Source organism: Struthio camelus, chromosome 2, assembly GCF_040807025.1.
Source record: "Struthio camelus isolate bStrCam1 chromosome 2, bStrCam1.hap1, whole genome shotgun sequence".
Taxonomy (NCBI): Eukaryota; Metazoa; Chordata; class Aves; order Struthioniformes; family Struthionidae; genus Struthio; species Struthio camelus.
This window is the reverse complement of record NC_090943.1, coordinates 54,267,434-54,283,664: the sequence shown is the minus strand read 5'-3', so window position 1 is coordinate 54,283,664 and position 16,231 is coordinate 54,267,434. Positions and strand designations below refer to the sequence as shown.

At 39.0% G+C, this 16,231-nt stretch overlaps 1 protein-coding gene across 1 annotated transcript in view; it reads left to right on the top strand.

Moving 5' to 3' along the window:
- The first annotated feature begins 15,513 nt into the window (after nucleotides 1-15,513).
- LRRFIP2 (LRR binding FLII interacting protein 2) overlaps nucleotides 15,514-16,231 on the top strand; it is a 61,060-nt gene continuing 60,342 nt past the window's right edge. Inside the window, exon 1 of the mRNA XM_068935813.1 lies at nucleotides 15,514-15,651. The gene's annotated coding sequence lies outside the window, so the exon portion shown is untranslated. The remainder of the gene's footprint in view (nucleotides 15,652-16,231) is intronic.

Genomic DNA, 16,231 nt, shown 5'->3' with positions numbered 1-16,231 from the left:
ATGGAGCCAGTGATGCTATAGAACAGCAGATCCTTTATATAAAACAGTGATGCTAGTCCTAGGTTTGTTTTTAAATTAGCTAGTAACAGGCACCCACTTGACTACCTTCACACTTGCCTTCTTAATTACAATATATAATATGTGTAGGAAACTCATATCTAAAAAGAGAAAAGAATTTGCTCATGAAGGCAGAGTTTCTTTATGGTCAGAGTAGTGGGCTGGTTTCCAGGAATTCCTGGTTCTCCCATTGACCTGCTCGCTGACCCTGGGCAAGCTATTTTGCCTCTCTATACTTCTGTTGATGTTTTAAGCTAGAACAGTGACATTATCCAGTTCCTGGCAAACACATGGCTTGCCCAACTTTGCTTGCCCAACTGCTGATAACAAGGGTCAAAGGAATGACTGCTTAGATAAACGCTTTTTAAGAATACAGAGCTATACATTCATAAAAGTGGATTATCTCCTGGATGGAATTTTTCTATTTTATTATCATATTTTCTCTTTAAGCACTGTCATTAAGAAGAAATTATTTGACTTAATCATTTCTCATCAACAGGGCTAAGAATACATGCACAGATCTAGAGACAGTGAGGTTGTACAGTTGGGAGAAACTAAAAAAAAGTGTTCAATTTGTGTAATCTTTCTGGGTAAAGTGCAGAACATCTAAAACCACATCAACGGAGATGCTACACCAAGCAGAATTCACTGCTGTAAAAAGTCACTGAATCATAATATGACAGATTTTTAAAGAGGTTAATGGAATAGCACTTGCAACTATCAAGGAAGCAACTATTTCAAGGAGAATTAGGAAGTATTTTTCCCAGTTACAGTATTGCATCATTTGATAGGTCATTAAGGCAAACGTTCACTTTCGTTCTGCAATATCTAGTACATGAAACTGATTGATGCAGTATATATAGAAACCAATGATTTAGGGATAACTATACTACTTCCCTGCATCACAGTTTGTAGACTCTTATTGCAAAAGAGAACAAATACGCATCTTTGAAGAAAAATAACCTGGTTCTGTGACTACACAAAGCCAATACATGTAAAAGCACAAAGACAATCATTTTACGCACCTAGATCGGGACATGCGAAGGTTATGACTGTAACAGCGCTAAGCGCACTCTACCAATTTCAGATGAGGAATTTGTCAACGTTCAAGCTCATACCCCGATCCTGTGATACTGTTGCTTGAGTATTATCGTAGTGTAAACTCTCTACTACTTTTAATTTTAAATTTTTTTGCAGGTAAGGACTTCCTATCCTCCTCAATTTCTCTTTATGGCCCCAAGGGTTTACTACAAGCTCTGCCACCCACTGAGGAGGGTGGAATATCTGGTTCAAGAGACCCAAGGGCTTTAGGCCTGAAATTCCTTTCATGTCTGACCCACTTCTCAATGACAGGCCCATAGGGCACTTCTAAATAAGAGTTACTTACCTTTCAGTTGAAAATAACGTGAATATATTCATCACCTCTACTGAACTACCATAGGAGCAGAATTATTATTCTGTATTGATTTAAATACATAATATCTATTTTTCTTGAAATAATTTAGAAAGAAAGGCTAGGTAGGTCTGATGACATATATGCCTGCAAAATAAACTCAGGTGATTTTACAGGGGAATAAAATAAGTTCCAGACAACTCAAGTGATTTGTATAGTAACGCACAGCAACTTAGTAGTAGATATGGGCTTGGAACATGGACAGTTTGATGCTGTTTTCTGATCTATAATTAAAAATATTTTTATCTCTGTAGTTGAAGACATCCTTACTTAATTACATACACACATAATGAAGAGAGATCCCTGCTGTGTTCTCATACTATTTCATAGTCTCTAGGAGTTTATCTGCATGTAAGGATGATAGCCATGAGCATGCCACCTCTTTATTATCCCCACCCCCACTAGCAAAGAAATATTGCCAGTGCAGAATCCTGAAGCACCTCTTTAACTTCAGAAAACTACTATTTAAAAGGAAGCTATTGCCAAGCCGGTCAGTAACTACACAATTTTGAATCGTCATCCACCAACACGCACTATTTCAAATTAAATTCTAATCATGGTCGTTTGCTTTCTACCTTAAACTTTGCTTACCTTATTTTTTTCATTTTGATTCCACATTCCTATGTCATACACATGAAGTTTTTGCTTGCCTATTTCAAAACAGGCCAGAGACATTGGGTTTGGCTTAATAAATGAGATATGGCTCACAGCATAGTTATGTTTCATTATTAATATAAAGTATTCCTTAATGATGAGTGTATCTATTAAAATGGACCACTTACCTCATAAATGGCAAAATACCAGTTTTTCAACAATCCAAAACAAGCTCTGATGCTTGTAATTGAAGGATTACAATGTTACCTATAGAGAGGAAAAACCTGCTTCAGAAAAAACTATCAGCACAAAATAGTGACGAGTCTTCACATGAGTGTCTCATCTGGTGATTTGCTTCAAACCACTTGGACTTTTCTGTGCCTCTAACTTGTTTAAAATATGTTCTAAATCTTTACCACCCTGCGTACTGGCAAAGCACCTGCTTTTGTTGATTTTGTTGTTGTTTGTTTTGGAAGGGATAGTGTAAGGGTTGCAGTAATACAGTTCAATTTATAGCAAATACATCTAGAGAAATAAAGCGCTGTTTCCTTCAGATTCCCAGCCTCTCAATTCCATGTAATTATTGTTCCCTTTGCGCTGTGTCATACAATGTTTCACGCTGCAGTTTTATGACTGCTTTGGCTGATCTGCTTTGAAAGGTGCCATCCTGCCTCACTCTAGGCTGCAATGTTACCACTCCTCCTCCTGTCAAAGCTAGAGCCAATGTAGTCACACATTGGGTGATGTAGGAAACTGAACATCTGAAAACTTTTTTTGGTGGCTGAAAACTCCTTTTTTGTGAGACTGTTGTTGGCTAGGATGGATTACAGGCTCGAATGGGATCCAAAAAAAGAGGGAGTTGCATGCAAGAGGGAGAAGCCGTTACAAGCCCTCTAACTTTTTGCAGCGAAAAACATTAGGCAGTTGAGCTTTTATTGTTTTCTGATAACATATTCAAGGATGACTAGAGAGGACTGCAGAGTTTTGCAGCTAATTTCCATTATTTTGGAGATGCTTGGGTCTGAGATTTTAACTGAGCTTGCAATAGAAATAAGTGTATACTGTAAATCCTGACTCAGTCACATGTGGGGCAGTGATGTTTACAGAGTACGCTTCATGCTGTATAAGCATGAATCACTTAATAACAAATGCTCCATTATTAGACAGTGCTATTGTCTATATTCAATAGCACAAAGTCTGTTTTCTACTTTGGAACTTACAGGGGTTTTGACTGCACATCTATATCACTGTACACCCTGATATAAGAATCTGAAATTATAGTTAAATCTGTTTACCTGACTTGTGGCTTACGACTGAGAAAGTGAAGAAATATATTGCATCAGACTGCATTTTCCATCTTAAATGCACAAATGATACACATAATATCATTTCTTGGCCCAAATAAAGTGACTATCTGCCAATATTTAAAATTCAAAGAGCAAAATACTTTGTTTTCTAAATTATTTTAATGGTCCCCTGTTTTTGGACTCTGAAGATAAAAGTTTATTCTGCTTTCAAATGCACAAAATGAGAGATTAGAAAACCAGATGTAGCAAAATGTAATTTAAAATTCTCCTGAATTAGAACATGCCTCTTTTACTAAACTCTCATACTAACAACTTCAGTAAATATAACCACAAACAGATTCTCTAGTCTATTCTGCATAATCACTTTCAACCCGCAATTTAAGTGTAAAATGCTCCACTTCTGATTTGGTGACACTCGTCATCTGACACTCTTTACATCTGCATAGATGCAATTTTACATAGATGTAACTGATTATAGAAGATATAATGCAATATGATCTTAAACTATTATATCAAGACAAACTCAGCTCATTGTCAGTTGACGTCAGCTTGTCCTCCGGCACTTGAAACTTCATTTGGAGTAACGCTGTGGGGGATGCAATTTTTCACTTAGGAAAGAGATGAGTTGATGAGGACTCTATCAGTATTTAACTGCATTCAGCATCTTTGGGTCAGTTAGAGGTCAGGATCTGAAAGTTCAGATCTAGTCAGGTATTAGCAATTTTACAAGTTTCCGCTTGGGACTACAACAGAAAGCAAACTAACCTGGTATTAAAAAAAGCAAAATAAGTGTATCATGTTCTTACTCTGTCTAGGTAACTTAAAGCATTTCAAGCAAATTGATTTCTAGTACCAGTGCGGCCAGGTCCTTCTTATGAAACCAGGAGGTGGACCACGAGGTCCTTATTCTGATTTAGCAGTAATGTGGATAAATTTGGATAAATAATGCAACTGAAGTAAGTCAGAATTATGATTTGTCACTGCTTACTAAAGGGTCTACAGTATGATTTTTAACTGTATGAATCTTTTATATTAACCACATGTAATAATACTTATTCACAGAAGTGCTGCACTTAATTATTTACCTGAGATTAAGGCCCAGACTTTGCACTCAGGCAGGGGGACTGCTGTGGATACTTGGATGAGCATACGCAGAGCTCACTGAAACACTAAGACGTTGGGAGATTTTGTCTCCCACTGATAATGACTATAACAGTGATCTGTTATTTAGTCTTTCATTTCCATGGGTAATGTGTCATGTATTTGTATTTTCCCTTTAACTACCCAATATAGCATGAAATGTTATTTCTACATCATGAAGCTCTTGACACGTCTGCTCAGCTCATTTTTCAATATAAATTGGCATAATTCAAAGTACCAAGATAATTTAGCAGTTAGAATTTCACTGTAAGGATATAATTTCATTATTCATTAGGGCAGAGAGAAGACAAAAGCCTACTACGGTCAGAAAAAAGTGTTGCAACCAGTGGAAATTCCATAAAAATACTATAAATATGCCCACAAGCACTTCGAAGGAAGGCATAACTTCCTTTTGGCTTCATTCAGATACTGTAATAAAGATAACCCTTGACTTGCTGTCATAATTCATTAACTATTGCCATGCTATTATATAATTCTTATTTAAAGTGTACTCTAAATCATCTAACGGTTTTCACAAAAAATGTTTCATGCAGTGTTTTTTCTCTTCGCTGGTGAACTAAATATTGCTTTCTTTCCCTAAATTTAATCTAACTGCATGCAATATGGAAGTTCAGACATTCATTAATTTTATTATTCAAAAATAGTCTTCCAGATACTTAAATTCTTTATAGTCTAGTGGTCAAAACTTTTGCTAGTCCATTAGGGACAATCCTAAGCATGTAACATATTGCAGGCAACATCAGATTTTGTTCTTGTCATCCCCAGTTATTTTCTTATAGATATGAACGATGTTAGAAAGTCTCACTGGGTAACACAGTGCCCACAAGCAATGCTGTAGTCTACTTTGCATGTGCTCAAGCACGAGCCACACGGGAAGGCTAGGTACAGACAGGCAACTCTGGACTATTATGAAATAACAAATCACTGTGAAGGAGGCTGCTTTAGGCTCTGCAGTGCTGGTAATCTTGAGCACACAGTGCAGATATATATAAAATATTATCTGTGGCTATCACCTCACACAGTGCAAAATAACCATGAGACTATTAAGCAGTTTTGGAAGCAATTTCTCATATAAGCATCCCAAAAAGCTCCACAATCAAGCTGGTATTTCTCTGGAGATCAAAGGAGAATTGCTGCATCAGAATAATACCTAGTCTCCAAAACCCAAACTGGAAAAACAGAGATCGTACCGGTAAACAAAGTAGTTGCTCAACACTCAGTTCAGAGCAAAAAAGAGAGGCAGGTGGTGGACTGCAGACACAATCTGGAGCAGGGAGACATGTACATGACCAGTTTTCAAATCACTCTTGGTCCAAATATGAATAAAACTTCTGAATTTTAAGTTAAAAGATTGCAGTTTTGACTTTTTTTTAGCATTGATTTACATCCAGTTGTATCATTCATGCAGAGAGACCCTTACAAGACACAAGCAGAAAGGATCAGGACAAAAGCTTTGTTATATGGTGAAAAGGAAACAATGAGGGGAGAGAGCATCGCGTTATGTTTACTTGAGAAGATCACCACTGCATACAAGGAATGGAAAGTCCTGTGAAATAAACTCCATTCATGAGAATTAGTTCTGGTTAGTGAAACTCATTTCATTCTTGCTGAAGTGGAAGAATGTTCTTGTTTTGTTAATTTAAGCCTAACGCTAAGACTACTGAAAGGCTTGAGGCTGCTCTAAGATAGGTGTAAAATTTTCAGAAATACTGAAAGCACAGAAAACATTTCCATCCAATGTTTCCAGAGAGAACAATTTTTAGCTGGGGACAGAGAAGAATGCAAATAATGAATATACTTTAATGGCTTGATTAATGAAATAAAATACTTTCTTTAAGAAGGAGAAATGTATCAATTACATTAGTAGACAGAGCAAATACTGCTACTTTTTAAATAAAAAGTAATAATTATTTGCTTTTTAACATCATGTTACTGACTGAGCTCTGTTGCTTTTTAAGTTCTTAAGTATATTTTTGTTTGTTGACGTACTTAGAAAGAGGGAGAAGTATAAATACTGAAAATATAAACTATCAACAGAATTCTAAACATAGGACTCAAAACCAGACCTCATGATGCAAATACAGAAGAGAGATGTTTTTAGAGAAAAAGAATTAGAAAATCCTTATGGCGATAACAGCACAGTATTGAGAAAGAAGAGTAGTGGTAACTGCCTAGCATTAAGGATACAGATATTGGGTACACCAGTGTAATAACTGTATAAAAGTTGAAGAACGCAGATGCAGAATTGGTTGTTCTAAAAATGAACCTAGCTGTCTTTGCTACCAGGAATTGAGAGCTGCGGTATTTCCCTAAGGAAAGAGGCAACGCTTGAAAAGTCAGCATATATCATACTTACGCTGGTCTGGTGACTATTCAAATTTCTTCTCAGAATTTTTAAAATAGGTAAAGCAGACATGGACAGTTGGTAGAATGCTGTGACATCTGCCGTGAGGGAGCAACCTAACAGCATGAAATAGTTGTGTATGCAATTGCTCTTCATTAGACATTGCAATCCGTCTAGCCTGGTTTTAATAGTAAATTTATTAGCATTTGATGTTCTATTTTAGACATATATACACATATATGAATATAAACAAAAGTTAGGATTTCTGTTGATGATTTGAAAGATACTTAGATTTGTGGATTAACCCTTTTTGTTTTCATAAATAAAGCCTAAAATATTTATTTTTAGCCTTAATTAAAGAATCTGGTATTTATAACAAGTAGTAAAACTGAGTTGTTGCATAAAAGCTGAAGATCTGATTCAAAGAACAGTTTTTCTCAGAAAAATTACAGTAAAAACAGCAAAGAAAAAATTCGTATTTACTGTGTCACTGTTACGATACCACTTGCTTTTTGTTATCATGCAGGGAGTTGGCGGGGGGAGTTTTCAAATCACTCTTGGCTCCTGTAATCAAGCAGCGTTATTTTGCTTTCATGCCTCACTTCCTGTAATAAAGGTTCTCCTTGCCAAACAGTGCCCTCATTACAGTTGTGTAATCTCATTTTTTAAAAGTGATGCCCTTGGTGACACCTGCAGCAAGCCAAGCTGAGGTTGCATAAGTAACCAACTGGCTCTCTAGCTGTATGCTAATAAACAAGTCTGAACAAGAAAATAGACTCCAGCTTGTGCATGCTCTCTCTTTTTTTTTTTTAGCTGAATTGCTCTGAATAGTTAATAAGAGTACCAAATATTCAGATATGAATCACCTCTAGAGCTATTGGATCTCCTTCTGAATGCTACAGAAATGTTGACCAAGACTCTTATGTCATTCTTCAGAGTCAAATCATGCCTGAAAATAGAATTGTACTGCATATATTTAGAGTCACATCTGCTTGCTTTTATACTGTTTTTACATTTGGTCATGAGCCTAGAAACAATATAAGACAGATCCTTTGGCTTGCATCACCTATAGTTCTGTTTACTGAGTTTCAGTCAGTTTTACTTTTGCTAATACAACTCAAGTAGGTTTACAGAGTTGCACGGGTATAATTTAGGACTCCCCTTAACAGTGATGATGTTTTGCATGATTTTGTTAATAATCTCTGGAAAAGCAAAACAAAACCTTGGAAATTTCAAATATCTTTTCTTATTTATGTAACAATACAGAATTCTGCAATGTTAAAAGTATTTTTAGAACAGAACTGCACACTACATACAGATACACAGAAACTTGCTTTTCACTCTGCTTCACAAAAGTCGGGCACCCAGAGTTAAAACACCCAGAGTTACATTTGCTACAAAATCCAAGTAATCTATTATTAAAGCTCTAAGTGCAATGCATAATTAAGGGGATATTATCAACTTTAGTTTAATAAATTAATTTAAATATTTTCAAATTATATACCCACTTGTTAGTACTTCAGCAGGTTTTCTAGTGTTATGACTTTTGTAGTCTTCTAGTAGTTTCACTCCATAACTGCATAGAAGATTTGTGTATTGTCATAAGAGAGATTGAAAAGGGATATGCTATTTTACAGTACTGTATAAAGTAAATGATTAGATGAAAGAGAAATGTCAAGAGGATAAACTTTACAGACAAGTAAGGCATGGTTTAAGCAAAACTATATTTAATTTAAATGAAATATTATGAACATTTCTATGAATTTTTCACATTTTTGATCTTCCTCATTGTTTTCTGGTGTTTGAATTCTGTTATGCAGCATTTCTCTGAAATCTTAAGAAATAGGAATTACCTTTTTTCCCCATTTGTATAGTATGGTGTTCCTAAAATTTCAAGCATTTGAGCTATTATAAGCTTTAATCACAATTTGGCAAAGCTGTTTTTGCTCTATATCTTGGTTGCATGCACCTTATAGGCAAATATTACTTAACTACTAGGCCTGCAGAAACTTTTACACATGCTGAATTTCATTTGTGGTAAATGGAATTATTAAACCCAATCTGATTAATTTAATAGGCTGTTTCTTTTAGAGGTGCTGGGCGTTCATAGCTTCCATTGACTGAAGTGGTAGTGTCTGCTCAGGAGCTGGGAAAAAATGGGCCAAAAGTGATAGTTAAAGAAGTGACAAGGAAGATAAAAAGATACCATTGATTGGCTTCCACGAGCAATATAGAAATTTGACAATCTTTAAAGAAAAGTGCAGTTTAGAGCCTAACAAATTTAAAATTCAAATTTCACTGTCCTCTTGCTCCTTCAGTTTAACAGTAGTTATATGAAGGAAGCATCCACCTTGCTCTCAAGGAATTATGCAAACTAGTGTCAAGACGTACGCCAGCAGAGAAACAGACGTGCACCAAAGCAGCAGGCAGGTAGCATGCAGCATACCAGCTTGATACTAATGGAAAAGACGCATATCTCTCCATTCAGGTTTCAGTTATTCCATTTGGTTGTTTTTAAAATGTATTAGGCAGAGGGTCAGCTTTGCTGCTGGAGAAAATGAGGTGATATATCCAAGCGAAGGCCTCTCTTGCTATAGGGAGAATCTGTGCACTAGGGATTTTGAAGAGAATTGTAAAGGAATGGTTGCTTCAGGTAAGAAGCAAAAATAAAATAGTATTTTAATTATTACATTTTCTATGATTTTTCTTACAAAAATCATAGTAGATATGTCTTAGTTATATTAATAATTAATCTTAGCACACCTAGTGAGAACACTGTAATAGGTCAAGATAATTTGGGTTGTATAGATGTCAGGCATAGGAGACTCCTAATAAATGCCCATTAGATTTCAATAAACCTAAATATAACCTAAATAAATAAAATAAATAAATAAATAAAATACATAAAATAAAACCTAAATGTATTGAAAAGTCATGTTTAAACTTAGCATCCTGAGGACATGTCTACATTAAAGAAAAGTAACAGTGGTCAGAAAAGTGACTAACAAAAACATATGAGTGCATACTAAAAGATCCATGTGTTTAGTCACTTAACGCTTAATTTAGACTCTGCTCTTTAGTTTTGCAGACTCAAGGCAACTATGTAAAAGTGAGGTGATTTCCTGTGTGCGGCTTGAGCGTCATCAGTAAAATTAACTAGCAATTGCACAATCTCTTTTTGGGGATATATAACACAGAAAGAACAGATTATGATTTCAGATACCAGACTGAGTTTTGAAGAATAATATTTAGGGTAGGCAACTGTCAGTATTTTTGTATGTATTAAATGAATGTAAGTGCATTTAGAAATACATCTACCGAATCTGTCAGAATGATGATACTTAGATCTCCAGTTGTTTTTACAGTGGAGTAAGAATGAAAAGCTCTATATGAAAATTAAATATACTGCTATGTATAATATAAAAACTTAACATTTTAAATTAGAACTTTAATTTTTAAATTCATTTTTCAGAATAAAGCTTCACTTCATTAAAAACAATTAAACAATTTCTCACAAACTCTCAGTCCACAAACACTATTAGGATATTTCTAATTTATCATCTAAATGGGATCGATCGAAATAATGCCAGTGTCTTCCCCTTATTTAAGAAGCTGATCCTTGGATACTGTCCAGAGAGTTCTAATGTTTAAAATGTTACTGAATAAAAGAGGATGCTAACCCACAACAATTACGTAAATCTTCCTACAACTATCCTCTCTGCATAAAACACAATATTCCAGTGATTATCTTATTTCTAAATGACTTCAGAAAAATGTTAATGACCAAAACAATGAAAGTAAACATCTAGAAAGTGCAGAGTGTTCTGTTTTCAATTATTTGGTCAATTAACAAATCTGTGGAGAAAACAGTTATTTTCCCCAAAATGTTTTGTTTAGTTGGAACTCTAGATTTCTGGGAAGACTCTGGAACACAAAATTTTCAGCTAGCCCTACCCACTGTTACTAAGCAGACAGTCTGACCCCTTCCCTGCGGAGGATGGAAAGGGTCTGAGCCAGAACTCATGCAGTTCTATTGCTGGGGAGCACTAAAAAGATTTGGGGGTCCTAATGGCCATCAAAATGCATCCTATATGCATAATTCCTGCATGCATCACACATTTTTGCACTACTAAGGGTAAATGAGGTAAAAGGAAAGGCTGAATGAAACTCACTCCTTATGCAGTTAGTTACCTAGCTCTTCCAGAAACCATCTAGTTACATTAGCCTGGACAAGAACAGCTGTGAAATTTGCATATCCCCCACAACATACACCCGTGAGTTTAGGATGCATGTTTTTTCCTCTATTTGATAAATATGTTTTATATATGCAAAAACCTTACAAAGGAAGCCTGATAATAGTCCTTCAGAACTCCAATGAGTTCTACCAAAGATTGAAATAAGAAAGACTTTCATGGTTATGCTCAGCATACAGTCCATATGCATTCTGCCTTACAACTATTTCAAATATTCTCTTGAAGAATAAAATTGTTTCCCATCAGCTCATCCAAGTTATCCAACCTTTTGCCTCTCACTTTGAATATAACTGAAAATCAGCACTACTTTGAATAGTGCCAAGTGCTTCAATAGAGCTGGTACTGAATTTTTAAAAGTACTTTTGTCAGTGCCACAGAATTACCGATTCTTTTGCGACATCTATTAATGAAATGAATATATTTTCCAGTAGCTAAAAATATATTTTACTAGTCTAGTAACCGGATTATAAACTGGCTGGTATCTGTTAAATTTAACTCATGGTAGAAATTGTCTGATTGTTATGTTACCCCAGACCTTAAGAAGAGAAGCTTGGATCCTAACAATTTCTGAGTTTAAAAAAAGGTCCATATAAGATCACATGCAATAGGTCACTGCATAAAGGGAAGGCAGTGCACGTTCTCCTCTTTTTTTTTTTTAATCATATAAATGCTGAGACTGAAAAACATTTATTTAACATGTTAGTGGCTGTGCATCTGATGAAAGGAGCATACGTTTATGAGAAATTAAACAGTATTTGTTTTGTTTTGAAGAGCCTAAAAGGGCTTGGCAGAAGCCTCCTGTAAGTATACCCAATAACTGATTTGAAAAATTAAAAAAATAAAAGTAATTGCTCTCTGCCTTACAAAAAGTTGTTGCCCTTTGTTACAGTGCAGCCCACAAAGTTAATTTTCCACTTGTCATAGTGGAGGGTTTTAACATCCTTTTTGTGGGGTGCAGGGAACAAGCAGTTACTAACAGTGCTGGGAATCTCCTAAAGAGATCTGCTGCTGATGGAAAAAAGTGTGTGTTCAGCAGTTCCAACACTTGAGTGATGGTATCTTTACTGAGAAGATGGAAAACTACAGGAAAGGAAAGAGACAAAATGGGGAAGGAGAGAAATAAGTGCACTGAGGTAGGGAGAACTTCTTAAAATGATACATTAATCCAATCTCTCTCGATCAGTGAACCAATCTACCAGTTAAGCAAGCAGTTGGAAGCTATTCTCTGCATAAGAAGGACAAAGAGAAAGTGAGACAGGATTAGGAAGGACACAAAAGGGAAAATACATGGAATCGCATCAGGGATTAAATTAGATTATAATCCTACATGTGTACCATCACAATTGAATTCTTAGCCAGAAGCTATAATTCCATAAACAAGTAAGTAAAGCTTCACGGGAAGGTAAGAAACACCAACAAGAGGGACAAAAATAAGATATTCAAAACTTCACAAATAGTAAACATAACTCGGGAAATTTTTTAGTGAATTCTCTCTTATCAAAGTTATTTCAGTGGGAAAATCTCTTTTAAACTGTATACAAATTATTGCAGCAAGCTGACACCAGTAACTGTTATAATATTTCAAACAACTGAACTACAGATTCATCTTGGATACGCTTTTTTCAGTGATCATCACTCTAAGCAGAATTAAGATTTCACCCACTGTATGCCTCAACTGAGCAAAACAGTTTTAGAGGTGGCCTTCTAGAGAAAAGGGAGAGAGTAAATCAGCAGGTTAAATTGTGAAGATGAATTTACACTAGCCTACCGTATAATATGACAAGAGTGAAGAGAAAATATATTCAAAGGCAGTTCCAGTAGTACTTCATTTACTTTGCAGTAGTTTCAATAAGAATTTGGTCAAGGAAGAGTCATAAATCATTCTTTATATTGTAACTGCAGCCATTTCACAGCAAAAGTTCAAATGTAAATCTCATTTGCTGGCTTCTAATTAAAAGTCTATAATGAAAATTTATTTAACTTGACTGTTTAACTACTCTCATTAATGATGCTGAACTGTGAATTGCTACTGTGACATCTTGTACCACTGCCTGTGGTAACTGCACTGTGTATACACTGTACTGTGCACTGCTTTTCAGAAAAGTAAACAATTGCTCTTTCAAGCCACAAAAATGCATGTCTGCTCTCAAGGAGACATGCTTTTTGCTGCATCATTAAAGAAAAATGTGCTGCCTGTGATATCAGAAGACCAAACGTATGCAAATCCCAACGCTTCATCAGAGAAAAATGTACAAACAATTGAAAATGTTTTTCCCCTTTATTTAGCAATATATTGACAGAGAATCATCCCACACGAACCTGGGAGATCCCACATTTCAGAGGATTCGACACAAACCCTTCACACCAATATCATAAGCTCTCAAGAGGGAACGAAATATTTCTGCTACCAGCTAAAACAAACCAGAATGGCCTGAGACAAGAAGACTTTCTGCATAAACCCCAGCAGATCAGGAGGCGAGTCTTTCTGTAAGAACAAGCCTCAAATAAAAATGCAGTTCTTAAGACCGTACTTTGTTCTTGTCTTTACTGCTAATGTTCCAAGAGAACCTTTTGTGTCTGCAACTTTTTGCTGCAATGAGATCATCATCTATTACTGCAAAAATTAATGTGATGTTAAAATAAGCATGGTGTGGCTATGCTGCATGATCAAGTGAACAAGAAGGCTGAGGCAGTATGGAGTTTCTCAAACAGAAAGTTTTAAAATATTAAAGTCACGGAAGGTGTTTCATGTCTACTGTAAGAGATTTAATTCACTTGCACGTCCTTCTTTGCTTTAGGCTCATCCACTTGCACTTATTTTAGTAAAACAAGATCCGACCTCTGCCAAGGGCTCTTGGGAATATTCTTGATTCCTATGGCTAGGTCTGTCATTTCGGTCGTGCTTTTTCACTTCCATGTGGTTTCTAACATGTGAAATGCCATTTCCTCACTGATCACCTCCAGCTAAGCTCTTCTAGTCACCCTGCACCCAGGAATAGACATGTTGAAAAGTAAATGACTACAGATCTGATCCAAAGTCTGTTACAGCAGATTCTCATGAATGTTAATTAGCTCTTTGTGTTTAAGCTGGAATATATTTTATGGTATAGTTTTTCTCTTTTCCTAAGAGATTATCTTAAGAAAATGTGTTATCTTATCCTCAGGAACTTCTTTGTTGATATATAGAATTTAGTAGCACAGAAAGCCAGTAGTGTTTGGGATGTTATAAGATAAGGTGTAAACGCTTATATGGGATTTCTTCCCATAAATCCTGCCTGGCACCCATCCACGTAAGGCTTCTGACAGCCTCGCGCCGAGCGCCACATAGAAAGAGTGGCAGCAGGGCACCAAACTTCCCGGGCGGTGAAACCCCCGGGGCCGTTGTCGGGGCCCCAGCCGGGGGTGACTCTTGCTGTTCGCCTGTCAGTTTTGCGGAGGGACTTGAGGCTTCTCAGGATCTCCGCGTATTGCTCCCTGGGGAACGTCCCTTGGTACAACAAACCAGAGTTAATTTTAGAAACAAATCAAAAGGGAGGGGGGAAGCCAAAAGCGCCGCCGCGGACCTACCTCTCCCTGCCCCAGCAGTGACTCAGCCGGTCTGCCCGCTGATAAGGAGCCGGGCTGACAGGCGCCCAGGGGCGCGGCTCGGCTCGGCACCTGCCACAAGCCCCTTTGCGGGAAATCCCCGTGCTGCCTGAGCTAAAGAGGCTCCTCAGGGCACCGACACCCCCCCCCCCGGCCTCGCCGCGCAGCCCCAGCCCAACGGCAGCCTCCCCCCCCCCCCCCCGCCGGTGCCGCCACCACCCCACAACGGCCGCCGCCCGCCCGTTCCTGCGCATGCGCACGCGCCTGCCTGCCCGCCCGCCGTGCCGCCCCTTCCTGCCGGCCTGCGAACGCTGCGCTTGCGCAGTGCGCCCCGCCCACCTATGTAAGGGGGCTCGGGGCGTGGGGGGGGGGGCGAATGCACGCGTGCCGGGTGGCCTCGGCGGCGAGGGTCACGCGCCCCTCCCGTAACGGCCGCCTCGCGCCCTCTCCCCGGGGGAACCTTGCGAGCAGTTTGAAATTAACCGCTGTTTCCTACCGCGTTCGCGATGTGGCTGTAACCGCCCGGCATTGAAGGGGAGGAGGCAAGAGAGCGGGGCGGGGAGAGAAGGGCGGCCTGGAGCGGGGCGGCTCGTCTTTGCCCAAAGCCCAGGTTCCTGCCGTTCTCTCACAGGGGGAGGCGGGAGGGTGAAATAAGAAAGCGGCCGCTTTGCCAAGGCCCGCGGACGGTCCGTGCCCGGCAGCACCCCTGCTCGCCCTCGGGCTGCTCCTGCTTTCGTCCCTTGGATCTCGGGTGTAGGGAGTGAGGATAGGAAGGACCCCGAGGCGGTTGCGGGACCCACGAGCCCCTCGACACCCGAGGATAGGGGGTGGAGAGGAGAGCGAAGCAACCGCCCCTCCCTATTAGGCGTTCCGGTGCTGCAGCAGGCTGGCCCTCAGGTAAGGCTCCTTGGGGCCCGCGCACGAAGAGGGAGGGGGCGGGGGGGGGAAGGGTGTCACATGCGTACAAACCCGGACGGGGCGGGGAAGCTGGGTGGGAACCTGGTCCTTCGGGTTTGAGAAGTGGGGAGGACACGGCTCTTCAGCCGGGACTCCCTTGCCAGGTAGGTGAAGAGAAAGGGAAAGAATAAAGGCAGCAGCTTCACGCTCTCTGGCCAGTGTCAAGACTTGGTGTGGATGTAGCGGGGAAAGGCACGGCCGACCGACCGACCGACCCCTTCCGGCGTGCGGTTCCCACACTCCGGGCTCGATCCGTTTTCCCTGCTCCGCAGGCCTGCGGGAAGGTGTCATTGACACACATACACACACGCCCTTCCCGACTGTGTGTGCTCACCTCGAGGTTGAGTGGAAAAGGCAGAATGAGGGAGAGGGAGAGAAAGGAAAGTGTCCCAAAATCACGGCTGCTCGTGTTTCAGTGCCCTTTCTCTTTCATGCCTCCTCAAAGCATATTACCGCTTCTTCAGTGTTTCCGAAAGTGGCAGGGCGTACTCCCTCAGCCAAGGGTTATGGGAAGGTTCAG